Raw genomic sequence first — 17136 nt, forward strand, 5'->3', positions numbered from 1 at the left:
TTTTGTTATATACAGTACTCTATAATTTTTCTCATCCCTCCCTCCCTCTTCCCTTCTTTACTGCCCACCTTCCTCCTCTCGAACCTTTAGCTACACAACCTATCCTCCCAGGCTACAGTCCTTAATACTAGACTGTCGTAATATGTAGCTAACCTACATGTTGTTGCTGAGCCCTTAAATCAGTTGTAGAAAGATAATACATAACTGTTAAGTGTTTCTTGCAATGTAAAGAGCTCCATGCAAACAGAGCTTATTAATGTGTTTGTCTAGTAGACACACTTTAACCAGGAGATTGTCCTTTTTTCCATAACCAAAGCTTTTATATTAATAGTAAAGAGAAAACCCATGGTGTGCCCATACTCTTTGCTAAGTGATTACCTTTTGCAGATATAGAATAGCACTGTTTGGAAGAGTGAAGAGGTCTCCTAATTAATTAAAAGTTGCTTAACCAAACATTTACATTTATAATTCTCTATGCACCCAACCCAATTCATTGCAGTTTCCAAAACATCACAGGAACACCTCCCTGGGATTAACTGATGCACCTGTGTGCTCGTATGCTCAGCTAGTCCAATGGCTAGTGACCACCTCCTATTTAAACCAGTTCCTGTGTGCAACCCATTGCCTACCCCTTGTAGTTCAATGCTCCAGGCTTACTTTGTACCCTGTGTTCGTGTCCTCTGTGACTTCATTGCTACTTCGTGAGTTCTGGCTATTCACCTTCTACGTTGAGTATTACTCATCTGTCAGCTTCAAAGCATTCCAGCTGCATACAGATCTGCTATCCATCTGCCACTGTGGATCCATTACTTGTCAGCATTGCAGTGTTCATGCTGCTTATCGACCTGAATTCCATTTGCTGCTGTGTTCCAGTATCTGACTGCACCGGAGTGTTCACACTACTTAACAACCTGAGTTGCATTTTGCAGCTGTGTTCCGGTATCTGTTGGCACTGCAGTGTCCAGGTTGCTTACTGACCTGAGTTCCATCTGCCGCTGTGTTCCTGTCAGTGCCACAGTGTCTATACTGCATACAAGTCTGCACTACCATCTCTTCTCAGCTTGCAAGTATATCACTTCCATTTGCTTGTGTATCATCAGCTATCAGTAGTGAGCCAGTGTGCTCAGCTGCAGTCTCATTCCATCATACTGCTGGGAAATTGTATGCAAGTTTCTTATGCTGTTATACTCTATGCTCGGTGGTTGTCTAGGTCATAAGGTTACTATTGTGCTGATTTGTATTGACTTCCATGCACTGTGTGCTATTATCTTGGGCTGGTTCAGAGAGTAGTGCTGGTTCCAGGGCTAAGGTTCAGTGTACAGTATACAGTCTGTACACTGAGGTGTTCAGTAGCTATATTACCTATGCTGACTCTCAGTTTCTGAGTTCCTCACTGGTTCCAGTTCCAGGTCTTGCGTCAGAGCTGTACCAGGGTCGCAACTTCCTCAACTTTTTTTCTTAATACATAAGACTCTGATTCCTAGCTTGAGTTCTATGTTCCTATCTACCTGTACTATGCTATTCTGAGTTCTGGGGTCACCCTTGTCACTGGAGTATATTCCTGGTCTTGCTGGCCTTCACAGATCACTAGATGAGTGATTGCCAAGTAGGCCTAGACTATTCACCTCAGTTCCAGTCTAGTATCCCTGCATATCACAAGTCTGTGGTTCCTACACTGGCACTAGTGTTCCTAACTCCTATTCATACCCATGAGCCAGAGTTGTATCAAGTCACCTCATTTCCTAGGTACGTCAGTCAGACCCAGGGGTCCAGAGCCAGTTCTACAAGATAACCAAACCATGACATAGACTCATTCAAAGATGGATTCTTAGTAGTTTGAGGAGATTTTAATTGGGCCTATCCTGAGCTGGAAACATCCAATGGAGCTACAAGGTATTTGAGAAGGATATGTCACACCCTACAAAAATGCCATCTTTTTGACATGTGAAGACTTTAATATCTTAATGAACATGACTACACTTCTTCTTACACCCACATGTATTTTATACTAGAACTGATCATGTACTCTTAGCCCACATGTACTTAAGCTAAAATTGTCTCAAAATCACATTAAAAATTGGTCATCATGGCTTAGCACGATACTTATTCAGGAACACTACTGCAAAGCACAGCGCCAGATGTCTCAAAGGTGCCTGTTTGGGAGCTTCGAGGAAGCTTTGATTTTTTTATGTAGAACAAAAAAATAGGCTCAGAAAGTCTTGCTTCTCCATACAAATCATGAATCTTCCTTATCCAGGGAAACTCAGAAATTTCAGAGAAGGTGCTGCAGAAAAAAAATTATTTCAAACAACATTGAATTAGCTCTTTGCATTTGCTGCAACCCTTTTACTTCAAAGGGGGACTAAAGTAAGCAGACTGTTAGCTGCAAAGCTGTATTCAAACTACTTCAAATATATATTGCCAAAATTTGTACTCATCTTCTAGGTAGGCTCCATTCCTGCCTGGGAATCAGAGCCGGCTTGGTGCCCTAGGCAAGATTTTGGCTGGTGCCCCTTAGCAAGCAGGAAATATATGCAGATGTAGAATATAGATGTCTATCTATATATATATATATATATTAGGGGTGGGCGGGTTCGGATTTCTGAAATCCGAACCCCCCCGAACCCCCCGATCCGAGGCAGATCCGAGTCAGGCTCGACTTTTCCCGCCTGACTCGGATCTGAAATCGAGGCAAAACGTCATCATCCCGCCTTCCGGGTCTCGCAGGTTTTGGATCCTATATAAGGTACCCGCGTCGGCGCCATTTTCTCACTCGGCTGTGGACAGTGAAGAGGGAGGGTGGGAGTTAGGGCTGGCTGGGCTGTGTAGTGTAGTGTAGTGTAGTGCAGAGTAGTGTTGTGCTGTGCTGTGCTGCGCTGTGCTGCTGTTGTCCATAGGGGCTGTGTCCACTACTTCAAAGTCCATAGGGGCTGGCTGTGTTGTGCTGTGCTGTGCTGCTGTTGTTAATAGGGGCTGTGTCCACTACTTCAAAGTCCATAGGGGCTGGCTGGACTGTGTTGTGCAGTCAGTTCTCCATAGGGGCTGTGTCCACTCCAAAGTCCTGTGCAGTGTCCCAGTCCTAAAGGTGTGCTGTAGTGTTGTCCAGGGGGTGCTCTGTCCATCAGGGGTGCTCCCCCCAAGTGCTAAAAAAATAATATTTTTTCTGTGTTTGTGAATTGTGTGCGCAGTAGCCGCACGTGCATCAACAAAGTAGTGCCAAGCGTGCGCCTGTGTCATAAGTAAAGGGCCATCTGGCTTGACCGTTAAAGGGTGCTGTAACCCCCAAAGTACACTCCAGTCCAAACCAAAAAAAATAATATTTTCTGTGTTTGTGAATTGTGTGCGCAGTAGCCGCACGTGCATCAACAAAGTAGTGCCAAGCGTGCGCCTGTGTCATAAGTAAAGGGCCGGCTGGCTTGACCGTTAAAGGGTGCTGTAACCCCCAAAGTACACTCCAAACCAAATAACAAAATATTTTCTGTGTTTGTGAATTGTGTGCGCAGTAGCCGCACGTGCATCAACAAAGTAGTGCCAAGCGTGCGCCTGTGTCCCATAAGTAAAGGGCCGGCTGGCTTGACCGTTAAAGGGTGCTGTAACCCCCAAAGTACACTCCAGTCCAAACCAAAAAAAAAATAGTTTCTGTGTTTGTGAATTGTGTGCGCAGTAGCCGCACATGCATCAACAAAGTAGTGCCAAGCGTGCGCCTGTGTCATCTGTAAAGGGCCGGCTGGCTTGACCGATAAAGGGTGCTGTAACCCCCAAAGTACACTCCAAACCAAATAACAAAATATTTTTTCTGTGTTTGTGAATTGTGTGCGCAGTAGCCGCACGTGCATCAACAAAGTAGTGCCAAGCGTGCGCCTGTGTCATAAGTAAAGGGCCGGCTGGCTTGACCGTTAAAGGGTGCTGTAACCCCCAAAGTACACTCCAAACCAAATAACAAAATATTTTTTCTGTGTCTGTGAATTGTGTGCGCAGTAGCCGCACGTGCATCAACAAAGTATTGCCAAGCGTGCGCTTGTGTCATAAGTAAAGGGCCGGCTGGCTTGACCGTTAAAGGGTGCTGTAACCCCCAAAGTACACTCCAAACCAAATAACAAAATATTTTTTCTGTGTCTGTGAATTGTGTGCGCAGTAGCCGCACGTGCATCAACAAAATAGTGCCAAGCGTGCGCCTGTGTCATAAGTAATGGGCCGGCTGGCTTGACCGTTAAAGGGTGCTGGTACCCCCAAAGTACACTCCAAACCAAATAACAAAATATTTTTTCTGTGTTTGTGAATTGTGTGCGCAGTAGCCGCACGTGCATCAACAAAGTAGTGCCAAGCGTGCACCTGTGTCATAAGTAAAGGGCCGGCTGGCTTGACAATTAAAGGGTGCTGTAACCCCCAAAGTACACTCCAAACCAAATAAAAAAATATTTATAAAATGAATTATCAGCTCTTCCAGGGAGACCAGCCTCCAGAATGTACAGAGGACCTGTGGTGGTGGATTCAAGTGGGGACGAGTTAATACTTTGTGAGGATGAGGATGTACACACTGAAGAGGGTGAGGAATTGGTGGATGAGGAGGATGAGGATGACATCTTGCCTCCGTAGAGCCAGTTTGTGCAGGGACAGATTAATTGCCAGCTTGTTTTGTGGGGGCCCAAACGAACCAATCATTTCAGCCACAGTTGTGTGGCAGACCCTGGCGCTGAAATGATTGGTTTGTTAAAGTGTGCATGTCCTGTTTATACAACATAAGGGTGGGTGGGAGGGCCCAAGGACAATTCCATCTTGCACCTCTTTTTTTTCTTTGCATTATGTACAGTTTGGGGTCTAGTTTTTCAAACTGCCATCCTGTCTGCCACTGCAGTATCACTCCTAGATGGGTCACGTGTTTGTGCCGCCCACTCGTGTCGCTTAGCATAGTCATCCAGCTACCTCGGTGCAGCCTTTTGGACATAAAAACACTTTTGTGAGGTGTGAGGTGTTCAGAATAGACTGGAAATTTGTGGAAATTAAGGTTATTGAGGTTATTAATAGCATAGGAGCAGAAAAACCAACACATTCTGTGATTTTAGCTGTTTTTATGCTTTTTTTAAAAAAAATACAGATCCAAAACACAAAACCCAGAACCCAAAACACGGAAGGGTGGTTTTGGCAAAACCAATCCAGATCCAAAACACGAAGAAAGATCCAGATCCAAAACCAAAACACAAAACACGAAAAGTGGCCGGTGCACACCCCTAATATATACACATACACACACTCACACAGTGATCACACTGAGAAAGAAAATTTGTGGGTCTCATGGAATTTCACTTGGTTTCTGGGTCACGTTACATTTTATGAGGGATAAGGGCAGGTAGCAGATGGGACAGTGCTGGGGTCAGGTGGCAACTTGGGCAGTGCTTGGGGTAGGTAGTATATGGGGCAAAGATGGCTTAGGGCAAGCAGCAGTTAAGGTAGAGTTGGAGGTTGAGGCAGGGAAAAGTTGAAGTCGAGTTGGGGGCAGAGGCGGTAAGGGTAAGCAGTGCTAGGGAGTAGGAAGAGGGTTATGGGCAGAGAGAACTCGGGGTAGGGAGCGGGTAAGGGTAGATAGCAGAGGAGGGGCATGTAATGTGCAGTCGGTGTAGGGACATGAGCTGGAGGCGGGCCCCGGGATGACACAGTACGGGGCTGGTGATGAGGGATGCCCCTGGCCGAGGGATGTAAAGCACAAAATGAGTCGATATCCCTCTGGGTAGTCCTCTGGGTTACAGCAGTGCTGTAGTGTGAGGAGCCTCCTCCATTGATATGGACATCCAGGTACACAGCCAGAAATAGCAGTACGAGGAGCTGCAGAGAGCAGACATTGTATACCTTTACAGTCACTGCCCTTACCTGCTAGACTAATAGCCTGTGGTCACCCCCAAAGCATTGGGGAGGCTGGGATAAGGGTTGCCAGACACTGCAGGGCTGATTACAAGCAGCTGCAGATCACACAGGCTGAGATTCCCTCACAGACCTGAGTCCTTCACTGTCTGTAGCGTGTAAAAACACGCTAAATCGTGTATTTTGTGATCACTGCTGAACCGTCATATTAAACAGATTGTATGTCAAACTTGTTTGGAGAGTGCTAGTCTTTTTTTTAGTTAATTTGGGAACAACTTCATACAGTATATAATTTAGTCATATTCCCTGTAAACAATAAAAAGTGTGTACATACTGAGGAACAGCCGTCCATGGGGACTGAGTGGTGATCATTATAAAGAAAGGCAGCCACGAGTCACACAGGCTGAGCTGAGATCCCCTCACAGAGCTGGCTCAATGGAGAGAAGCATTGCAGGAACAATGGCCACTCTCATTCAGTCACCAGCGCTAGCCTGCGGCAATATCCAAGCGGCGGCCACCGAGGGGTAGTAGACGGGAGGAGGGTGGTTTGGAGGGCTCGAACAGAGATTGGACAAGGAGACTCTGCCCGCTGGTGATTGGTTGGGGAGACCTCACTTCGTGTCCTGTAGGTCCCGCGGCATCTTCCTCGTCTCTTCCGACCTGGCTATCAGCTCCGATCGCGGCAGCAGTGCATGGGGGTGGAGGCAGAGCTGTGAAATGCCCCTAGGCATTCCAGATGCCCTAGGTATTGGCTTAGAATGCCTATGCCTAGGGCCGGCTCTGCTGGGCATACCACCAAGATCATTGGCCTACAACAGGCTCTCCATTTATTATTTTATCTATTCCTTTACCAACAAACATGAAAAAGTCTTTGGAAGTATAAACTGGAGTTTTATACTGTGACTGGGCTTGATAGGTCTACACAGAATTTTACTTTTTTCAAAGACCCTACTGCCAGTATCAAAATAAATGATACTCTCTGGCAGATAAATATATTATGTGAGAATGCCATAAGTATATATGTGGGTTTATATGATCACTTGTACTTTAAATGTATAATTTCTCTCCAGTTACCTCTTTTAAGACAAGGGGGCAGACAGATGTATGCTAGAGCTGCTTAGATCAGGGAACATTTATGGTTTATGATTAGGGTCGCAAAAGTCTAAGCATACTAACTCTTTTTACTAATATGTCTTTTTAGATATGACATGTTAATCCACTCCCCACATTTATTGAAGGTCTGTAAAACGTCACAGGCCCTGATCTTATTCAAAAGACCCTTCCATTCAGGTCAAATTCCCTTTTAATGAAGCATAGGGTTATATCATTGCCTTTGAAGACCCCATTATACTGTATTCATGTCTCCTATCTTTTTGTTCATAATGAGACTCTATTATTTGAACCTAACATTATCAGATTCACACGTGTAAAGATGCAACATGTTTAATGTTTTCCTGAGTCAGGAATGCTTTCTGAAAAGAGTTGTAATACCTAATTTGCATTTACACAAAAAAACTGAACAATGACCACAAGATGGGGAGCCTTGATAAGGATAAAGTGTTTTTTATCCTTATAATATGTTGATTGTATGTAATATTGTTAAAATTGTTTTCTACTTAAGTATTTTGAATATTTTTCAATATTAGATTATATCTTTAATAATATTCTGAGTCCATGTGTTGAAGGCTATCTTGGTTATTTTGGTAATGCTACATTTGAAGGCAGGTATTGTTAGGAATAAAAGACCTAATTAAAGTAAGTAGAGTAAGGGTGAGCTGAAGAACACCCATCAAAACTATTGCTTTTGGGAAACTCTACTTAGTGGAGGCTGATATTATTGTCATAGGAAAGGTTGGTTTTGATCAGTTTTACACAGACCAGGTGGCTGTTAGTGATTAACCCTTTGTCACACAGCTGTCACAACAGTCTCAGGTGACACCTAATCATGACACTCTCTTAGAATCAGATATTAAAAATTGATCCAGGATGACCTATCGGCAGTGATCACAAATCCCATTTTCATGTTTTTGATTTTTTTTTGCCAAAACTACCCTCACATGTTTTGGTTTTGGATCTGGATTTTTGGTTCAAAATTAAAAAAAAAAACAGCTAAAATCATACAATTTGGGTCTGCTTTTGTTCCTTAGGTATTATTAACCTCAATAATATTAATTTCCAGTCATTTCCAGTCAATTTTGACCACATCACAGCTCACAATATGTTCAGCAATATTGGTCAAAGGCTGGCTGGCTAAATTAAGCAACAGAGCAGCAGCACAAATACAAAGCAGTTTAAAAGAATATAGCACATCTATGAAACTTTGTGACACAGCAGTAGCATAGAGGATGGCCATTTAATAAACTGTACGACCCTATAGAAATATTGTTTTCATTAATCAAGAACTAGATCAGAGAGAGGTCCGAGGGCAGTACAGGGAAATGGAGTATGTAGTGGAACGCAGGTAAAAAAGAATGATCGATTAACCAATTAAATGATTCATTAAAAAAATTAAAATTGAGACGTGGCCTTTTGAGAGCTGTTTTGCAGCAACTGATAAGAGAAAAAGCCACAAAAGAATATAATGTTAATTGCGAAGGATTCCTAACAAGGGTTGCAAGAGAAGCTGGCCATACTACCCCCTCCTCCTCCCTCCATGCTAATTGGGTAACCCACCCCTCTAGTACATTTATGATGTGCATCAGATAGTCTGAGAATGAGGGAACCAGCTCAAATACCCGAGGGCAGTACAGGGACATGGAAGTGGAGTATGTATGTAGTGAAGAGCATGATAGACCCTTTCATTACTATTAGGGTGTGCAGTCTAGAGCCACTCCCCATACTCTATGCTATGTGTATCCATACACACATCTGAAGTCTGAGATTGTTTCAGTCTAGATTGGCACCCCTCCCCCACCTCCCTCTATATATTTTAAAGATGGGAACTAGCAATTGACTGCACTTTGTAACAGGCATAATTCAAAATAAGTCCTATCTATATTTATATAAGGTGAGTTTATTTGGGATGAGTGTTTGGGCGTTGGGTCCTCTGAGCTGTTCTGGCTGGGCCTCTTCAGGGCATCACCACTGAATACACATAGTCACTTTTTATATCACTCTTTATGTTTGTTTATTATTCATGTATTATTTCACACATTCTTTACCTTTGTAACTATTTTAACACCACTCATTAGCTACCTCCACACACCTGATACTTTAAAACACTTCACTGTCACTTTTCTTTCATGTGATGCCCTGGGGGGGGGTCTTTAGCTGAGCTGTTTTTTATGAGGTGCCCTGCGCCCCATACGTGAACACCAGAGTGTTAGGGACCTGCTCGATGAGGAAACCTGCACGTTGGTGGGCAGGCCGTATCATTGGCCAACGATATGCAAACTACCTCTGATATGATATTTAATTACAATATACATTTAAATTTGAACAGTAATGATCACATAGTGCATCTGCATTTTCTTTTCCTGTGTGTAAATAATTTTCACACTAAGGGCCGTATCAATTAGTTTTGCACCCGCAATACTTTTTCACATGCTGCACTTTTCACCGACTTCGCATGTTTCAGCCGTGCGTGTCCCCGCTATTCACCGTATTCAATTCCAAAGGACGCGAAAACGCGTCCTGGCGAAACTCAAACAGGCAAAAAGTGCTGTCAGAAATGGGAAAATCAGCCTTACACCCCCAAAAAACATATGCACTAACATTGGGGATCAGTATAGATGTCTCTGATTAGTCCCACTGGAGCTATTTGGGGTAATTAAGTGCTTTCAATTGCCTCTATATAGCGTCTTTGCACAAGTGGTGAAGAATAGCATTAAGCAGTTTTTTTGGGAGAAAATAACTAGTCCTGTGAAATTTGGGGTACTTGAAAATGGTGGCAAGCATGTTTTAAAACCGCTAAAGTGAAGTTTTAAGTGCCGCCAAAAACGCACCTTCAGCAAGCACCTGCAATCAAAAAAACACTTCACCCCTACTTGCAGACCCCCTAAAGTATATTTCGCTAGTTTTTAAGTTTGTACCCCCACTTTGCACTTTTTCACCCACCGCTTTTTCTGGGGTGTTCCTCGTTTTTTTTTTTTTACGCAGTTATCCTTTGTGGTGCTGTCCCAAGAGTGCTGAGTGGTTTCCCCACCTTTGCACCCCAAAATAGTGATTTTGCACTTTTTTCTGACGTCATCCGCGATACTTTTTTGCAGATTACGGCTTTTCCCTGCTAACTGAATACTGCCCTAAGTGCTGAGCAAAACACTACCAGCAAATTTAAATTGGACTATTCTTGCCCTGCAATGATCATTTATATTAAATGCTATTTTGCATTTAGGCTCATACAGTAGTGCTAATATATAATTATTTAAGAATGCCACAACCAAAGAGAAAATGTATCAGTTAACTGCTAACTAAAGACAATGAGACTGTATTATGTTTAATGTCGCAGTACTGTGTTTTCAATTGGCCATGGTGGGAGGTCTAGCATTACGGTCCATATTAAATCAAAGAACACAAACTTGCATTCCAGGCTTCTTTAACTACCAGGAAGGTGACCAGTTTTATTATACCAGTCAAAGCGGATAAAGTCTCCTACTCTCAAAATCAAAATGAAAGCGAGGAATCATCATCTACATCATAATGTGAGGTTTTAATATATTTCTTTATTTGTTCAAAAGAAACATTTTTTCTTTATGAAAATGCACAGTCAGGATAAATTGTGAACTTTAAATGTCCTTTAAATATCCAAACAAGAACAAATTTTATGTATAGCTGTATTTTGCCTTCATAGCAATATAATTCCCTAATTAATGGGGTTTATGTAATAGGGTGCCGTGCAGGTTGGTTGCATTGGAGGGATCCCTGCGTATGTGTCCTGTGTCCCTGCGAAGCTGTGGCTTCCCTTCTCTTCCAGGGCCAGCTGCGATCTGCAATCCTAATAGGATCACCTACTAGCCTGGGCTGGCTGCAACTCTCTCCCCCTCCTAGCCAGAGGTGAGTGAGGACTGTGAAGTCCTGCAAAAAGTGCAAACAGATTATATATATAATTTAATAATTAATTATTTAATATACTTTAAAAACAGGTTTATGGTGCATGTATTATATGTTTAACTGTATAAAACAATTTTTTCAAAAAATGTACACAGAATTGTTGATTTTTTAAATTATCAAATTATGTAAATAAGAGCTATTTAACCCTTATTCAGCATAAGTTTATAAACAAATCTGCATGTTTATTGACAAATTTATACTGAATCGGGTTTAAAAAGCTAATATTTTCATAATTTGATCATTTAAAAAATTTACAATTTTTGGGACATTTTTTCAAAAAATAATAGCCTGCTAAGTGGTTAAACTGAGGGCTTGATTCACACCCGCTCGCGAGTGCAGGACGCTCACAAGCGGGTCAGTACTGATGTCAGTGGGAGTGATTTTGGCTCTGATAGAGCCAAAATCACTCCAGGGCTTGCGGCAGCGAGACCCTACCGCAGGGTCTCCGTCGCAAGCCCGATGGTCGCGATGGTCTTGACCATCACGACCATCATCATGGACGATCGCTATAGCTGTGGGTGGTCACCCACAGCTATGCGAGCGTCCAAGAGGCCGCTCCGTTTTCATGTAGGAGGGCCCTGATTCAGAGCGAGCGCTCTGGTCAGAGCGTCCGGCTCTGAATCAGGCCCTGAGTGTACAAAAATATATATCCACTCCATACAATCCTCTTACACCACTGTGTGCTACCTCAAGCTTCGCATCATCAGTCAATATCGGTATGCAGTCAATATGTTGACATTGAGAAGGTCAACATTCATAATGTTAACACCAGAACATCAACAGTTATGATGGTGAGATTGTTAAAATGTTGACATAAATATCAACACTTGAAAAATGTCGACACGGACAAAATGTCAACATATAAAATGTTGACATTGTCAAAATGTCTCCATTACCATTAGGGTAAGTGTTATGGTTACCATTAGGATTAAGGTTATAGTTGGAGGTAGACTTATCTATAAAAATAAACAGTGCCAACATTGTGAATGTTGTGAACAGTGTTGACATGGTGAATGTTGAAATTATAAACGGGATGCAATCGGGAAGCCGGCTGACATTATACCGACAGCCAGTTTCCTGACTGTCATAACCCGGTGAGGGTGAAATGCCCGGTGTCTAGATGTAGACACCACTCATTTCACCGACGCCGGGAGACCCGCGCCCAGCATCCCGATCGAAGGGATGCCGGGCTCCGCGAGCGGACAGCCGTGGGAGGGGAGGGTTAGGTTTAGCGCACCCGGGGGGCACTTAGGGTTAGGCATCCCGTGGGAGGGTTAGGGCTAGGCTAGGGGGAGGGAGGGTTAGGCACCCCCCGGGGACACTTAGGGTTAGGCACCCCCCCGGGGGTTTAGGCAGCGGGGAAGGGGGGGTTAGGGTTAGGCACTTAGAGGGGGGATTAGGGTTAGGCACTTGGGGGGGAGGTTAGGGTTAGGCACCCCTAAGGATGGTTAGGGTTAGGGGGGTTAGGTTTGTCATTACTTACCTTACGACGATCGGGATTTCCAGCGCTGTCGGGCTGCGACTGCCGGGATCTGTTCCAGTGTCGGGCTGCCGCTGCCGGGAATCGAACCGATTCCTTATAAACATGTTGACATGTTCACATCTCGAAATTTTGAATCTTGACATGATGAATGTCAACCTAATATACCAAACCTGTCAATAGCAGTGCCTTTAAGGGGTTGGATACGGCATACCGTCGGTTAAAATCCCAATCGTCGGAATGCTGGCAGCAGAATCCCGGCGGTGAAAATGCCAGTGATTTTTGGTAAGTATTCTAAGGCTAACCCTAGCCCCAACACTAACCCACTCCTCATACAGCCTAACCCTAACCATCCCTTCGCAGCCTAACCCTAACCCTCCCCTTCAGCACCCAAACCATAACACTCCCCTCCCACAGCCTAACCCTAACCTCCCCTTCCGTAGTTTAACCCTAAACTTAAAACTTACCGTTTGAAGTTGTCGGCATTTGACCCATCCACAGCTGGTATAGTGCGCGTCGGGATTCTGACTGTCGGGATGCCGACTATTTCACCCTTTAAGCAATGATCACAATCCACAGTTTCTTGTGTGGTTGTCTTGTGGTTTTTGGTAGTGTTCATTATTGAGGATATTATGGCTAATCTAGCTAATGTAGTAAAAAAACTGGAGGTACTTACATATAAGAAACTTTATGATAAAAGATAAGTTTTTGGAAAGAGACAAACAGAAAGCTGACACCATCCGAAGGGATGTGCCCTTTTGCACATCCCACATAATGTCTATTACTTACAAATTCCTTATTAAAAGTGTCTTTAGTTTACACATTAATTTTAACAGGCATTGGGGTCATTTAAGGGGAGGTGGGATGTGTCTAATTAAGGCATACAACTGGACCAGGATTTTACAAATCACTCAGGCCTGTTCAGTGAGTTGGCTAGTGGTACTAAATCAGTTTAAAATGTTATCTTGGTGGTGTAGGTGTCGGTCACTTCTTCCAACTTCCTCGAGTAGCTGCCTTTTTTCGTCCCCCTGGACTTGGGTCAAAATTCCCTGATAACGTTGCTTCTTGGCTCCTAATCTTCAAATGGACTCTCAAGACACCTTTCTTCCTCAAAGCTTTCCAGTGCTCATCCTAACCCACTACTCCATGTTCCTTCCTTACAATCCAGACCTTCTGCTGTGTCACACTGTTTGTCTGCCCTCTCCCCTTTAGAATGTAAGCTCTCACAAGCAGGGCCCTCTTACCTCATGTGCTTCTCCTTCCCTTGCTTCTATTTTAATTTACAACAGCACCTAACACTTGGTTGCTGACACAATGCTGCTTATTTAAGTGTTAAGCTGCAATGTTTATAAATCATGTATCTGTCCTGTATTGTTTGTACTGTTAATAACTACTTTATGTGTGCTCATTTGTTTATGTACTTTCTTAGGTGCTGTGGAACCCTAGCGGCACCATATAAAGGATAATAATAATAATAATACCACTATCAACATAAACTAATATCTTTTAAAGCAATTACACAATGCTGCAAGGGTATGGCTGAAGCTCCCACTGGGAAGCCTTCTCTCCTACAACTTTGAGCTTCCTGTCAAAAAGCCCCTGAAATGCACGTCATCACCACCCATGGGGTACCTGTGTGCGCACAGAGGACCCCCGCACCACCAGACCATTGCTAACTGGGAATCCACCGCTAATAACTATCAGGTAGTTTATCTCCCCTCTGCTGTTCTCTCTTACCAGCCGCTGCAATGCTTAGCAACAAGGTTAAGCTCTGAGCCAGTGTGGTCAGCAGAAACAGTCCTATTGTTTTTTAACTGTGCCGATATACGGGACTCTCGTCCTCAGTCAGATGCTCGGCAAGACTGGGGAAAGCAGATCCCAGTGCATTTAAATACACAGATACTGCATTTCCTATCTATTCTCTAACCAACTGGTTTCAATCTAAGGTATTTTACCTGAAAATACCTGCTATTGTATTTATTTATACTGTATTTATTTATTATTATACTCCCAGTTGTTTGAGGGACACCTCACTAAATAAATAACTACATCCATATATGGGCATATGGTCTGGTTGAAGGTGTCATTTGAAATGGTTTTTCACTACATGTTGTTTATTTTCACCAGTATGTTTGCCGATTTATATACACTGGTGGTAAATATAATCACTAATTAGCACTGTGTACATATATTTGAATTCTATCATTTTTATTTTTTATTTTCATTTTCTCATTTCCATTTTGTTTCAGTTATTGTGATATTTATCGCCATATTTCCTATAATTTATGAGGACGTACGAGTGTATGCAAATAAATTGTTGAGATCATACATGTTAAGGCAAATACACACCCTACAATTTTTATGAACGATATGAACACTAACGATATCTTTGAACGATATATATCATTCAATTCGTCCAGTGTGTATGAACTTAACGACGAATGATGCACGCTCCTGCGGGTCGATTATGATATCCCCAGTTGTCTGTACATGCAGCTAAATCTGGTTATATCTTTAACGATGCCGTGCAGCCAAATGCATGGATAGGCCCCCACCACCCTCCACCACCCCCCTCCCCCCCCCGCCACCGGCGGCGTTAGATGTTGCAAGCATCGGTAAGTGTGTAAGCTCTTACCAATGCCGCTGATGATATTGCTTATACAGAATATCGTCCAGTGTGTATGAACCTTTACTTTATGCTGTCTCCTTGACATTTATATGACAGTTATATATTAATACATATAAAAATTATTTGAGGTGTGCCTCTGCACACAGGAGTACTTCTTATCTTTCTACAATTGAACTACCTTAGGTTTCCTGCTCCTAGGGTGCACCCTTAATAGAATATCACTGCACAGCATACCATTATTCCTCTAAAGCGAGATCTATATATATCCTCAATGTGATATATCATCATCCCCCTCTTTCCCTTTCTCCCTATTGAACACAGGGCCTGATTCAGATGCACTCGCAAGCGGATCGATGGTGCCCTAGTGCGCATGCGCACAACGGAGAAAGCTCCGTCGTGCGCATGCGCGAGACCCGTATAGCGACGGCCAAGCCGTCGCTATGGGTCTCGCCCCAAAGGGGGCGTGCTGTCGATGGTGATTGACAGCACGCCCCCTTTGGTGGGCGTGCCGGGGGCGTTGATGCCCAGACGGAGGCGTTCCCATGGGAACGCCTACCGTCTGGGGCCGGCCCCACTGACATCACTAGTGATGTCAGTGGGAGTGCTTTTGGCTTTGATAGAGCCAAAAGCACTCCTGGGATTGTGGCAGCGAGACCCTACTGCAGGGTCTCGTCACAAGCCCGATGGTCGCGATGGTCTTGACCTACATTTATTATAAAACATTGTCTCAAATTAATTAAGTTGGTAGTATAGAACATTGCAATTCAGTTCTCATCCTAAAACTTCCCCCCACCCAGGGCCAGATTAAGGTCCTGGTCCTGGAGCTGAAATTTACAAAGCCCTAAACCCCATACTGTCTAAAGGAACATTGAACACTCACAACAACTACAACTACAAGGTGAGCTGGCGAAGGTGGAACCAAATACAACAGATGCAACACAGTTTTGCCCTGTGGGCTCATTTTAACCCCTGCCTACCACCACATACACAATCAGTACACACTACACACACACAGTACACACCACTCATACAGTACAAGTGATTTAATAAATTTTAGGCAATGTCAAGGATCCAAACTACAAAGAAATTGTCAGGGAAATGCTTAATAGTTACAGAAACCTTGGCTGCAATATGAGTTTAAAGATACATTTTTTTAATTCCCATATTGACCATTTCCCGAATAATCTCGGAGACTACAGTGAAGAACAGGGTGAACGTTAAAGATGTAGAAAGAAGATACCACGGTCATTGGGACGTCAGCATGATGGCTGACTACTGCTGGATGATACACAGAGACGACACAGAAAAAGCTTATAAGCAAAAGGCGACAAAACGAAGTTTGAAGGCAAAATAAAACAAGATATTAACGATTTTTTCAATAATTATGGTTTTGTTTCTATTATTGTTTGATTTTATTGTTATTTTATTATGTAATTAAGACAAAAACACAGTGATATCATCTACACTTCTTCATATTTCACAATAAATATGTAAAAAACAATGAAACTAAAGTATGTAAACCCCTTAAAGGTAAATGTGATGTGGTATTTTTTTTATATACTATTTCTTGATGTACACAGGAGTATAGTTAAGAATATAAAAGTATTTTAAAAAAGCTTTCAATACCTTAAATTTCGCAGACCTGTGTTATTAGCTTGAGATTTCAATAGCAGAACAAGTATACTTTATACATTCTTGATAAATAGGCTTCCCATGCAAGGGCATCTTCATACATCATACATCCCATACATATTCACTGACATTTGCCAGCAGAGATACTGCGGGCGATAAAAATTTTATCACCAACAGGATCCCCTTTGATAAATGTTATAGTTTATAGCAATAAGCCTTATCAGGAGTTTAACTCAGGATTAGGGCCTTGACCTTTCATAATTATGCCCCTGTGTCTCTCAGCAATGTTTTACTAAACTTTAGATTTTCAAAGTAGCTGTAGTAATAGACTGTTTTATCTTTATGCGCAAATGTCACTTACCCACAGGAGTCAATCAATGTAAGAAGCAGTGACTTCACTGAGGCACTGCAGATAAACTAGAGGTACCTCATGGTTGTGGCTGGTTACATGTACGTTGATAGATAGCAAGCCCAGAAAGAAAATCACTAT

This window comes from Taudactylus pleione, unplaced genomic scaffold, assembly GCF_031769625.1.
Source record: "Taudactylus pleione unplaced genomic scaffold, aTauple2 ptg000026l, whole genome shotgun sequence".
Taxonomy (NCBI): Eukaryota; Metazoa; Chordata; class Amphibia; order Anura; family Myobatrachidae; genus Taudactylus; species Taudactylus pleione.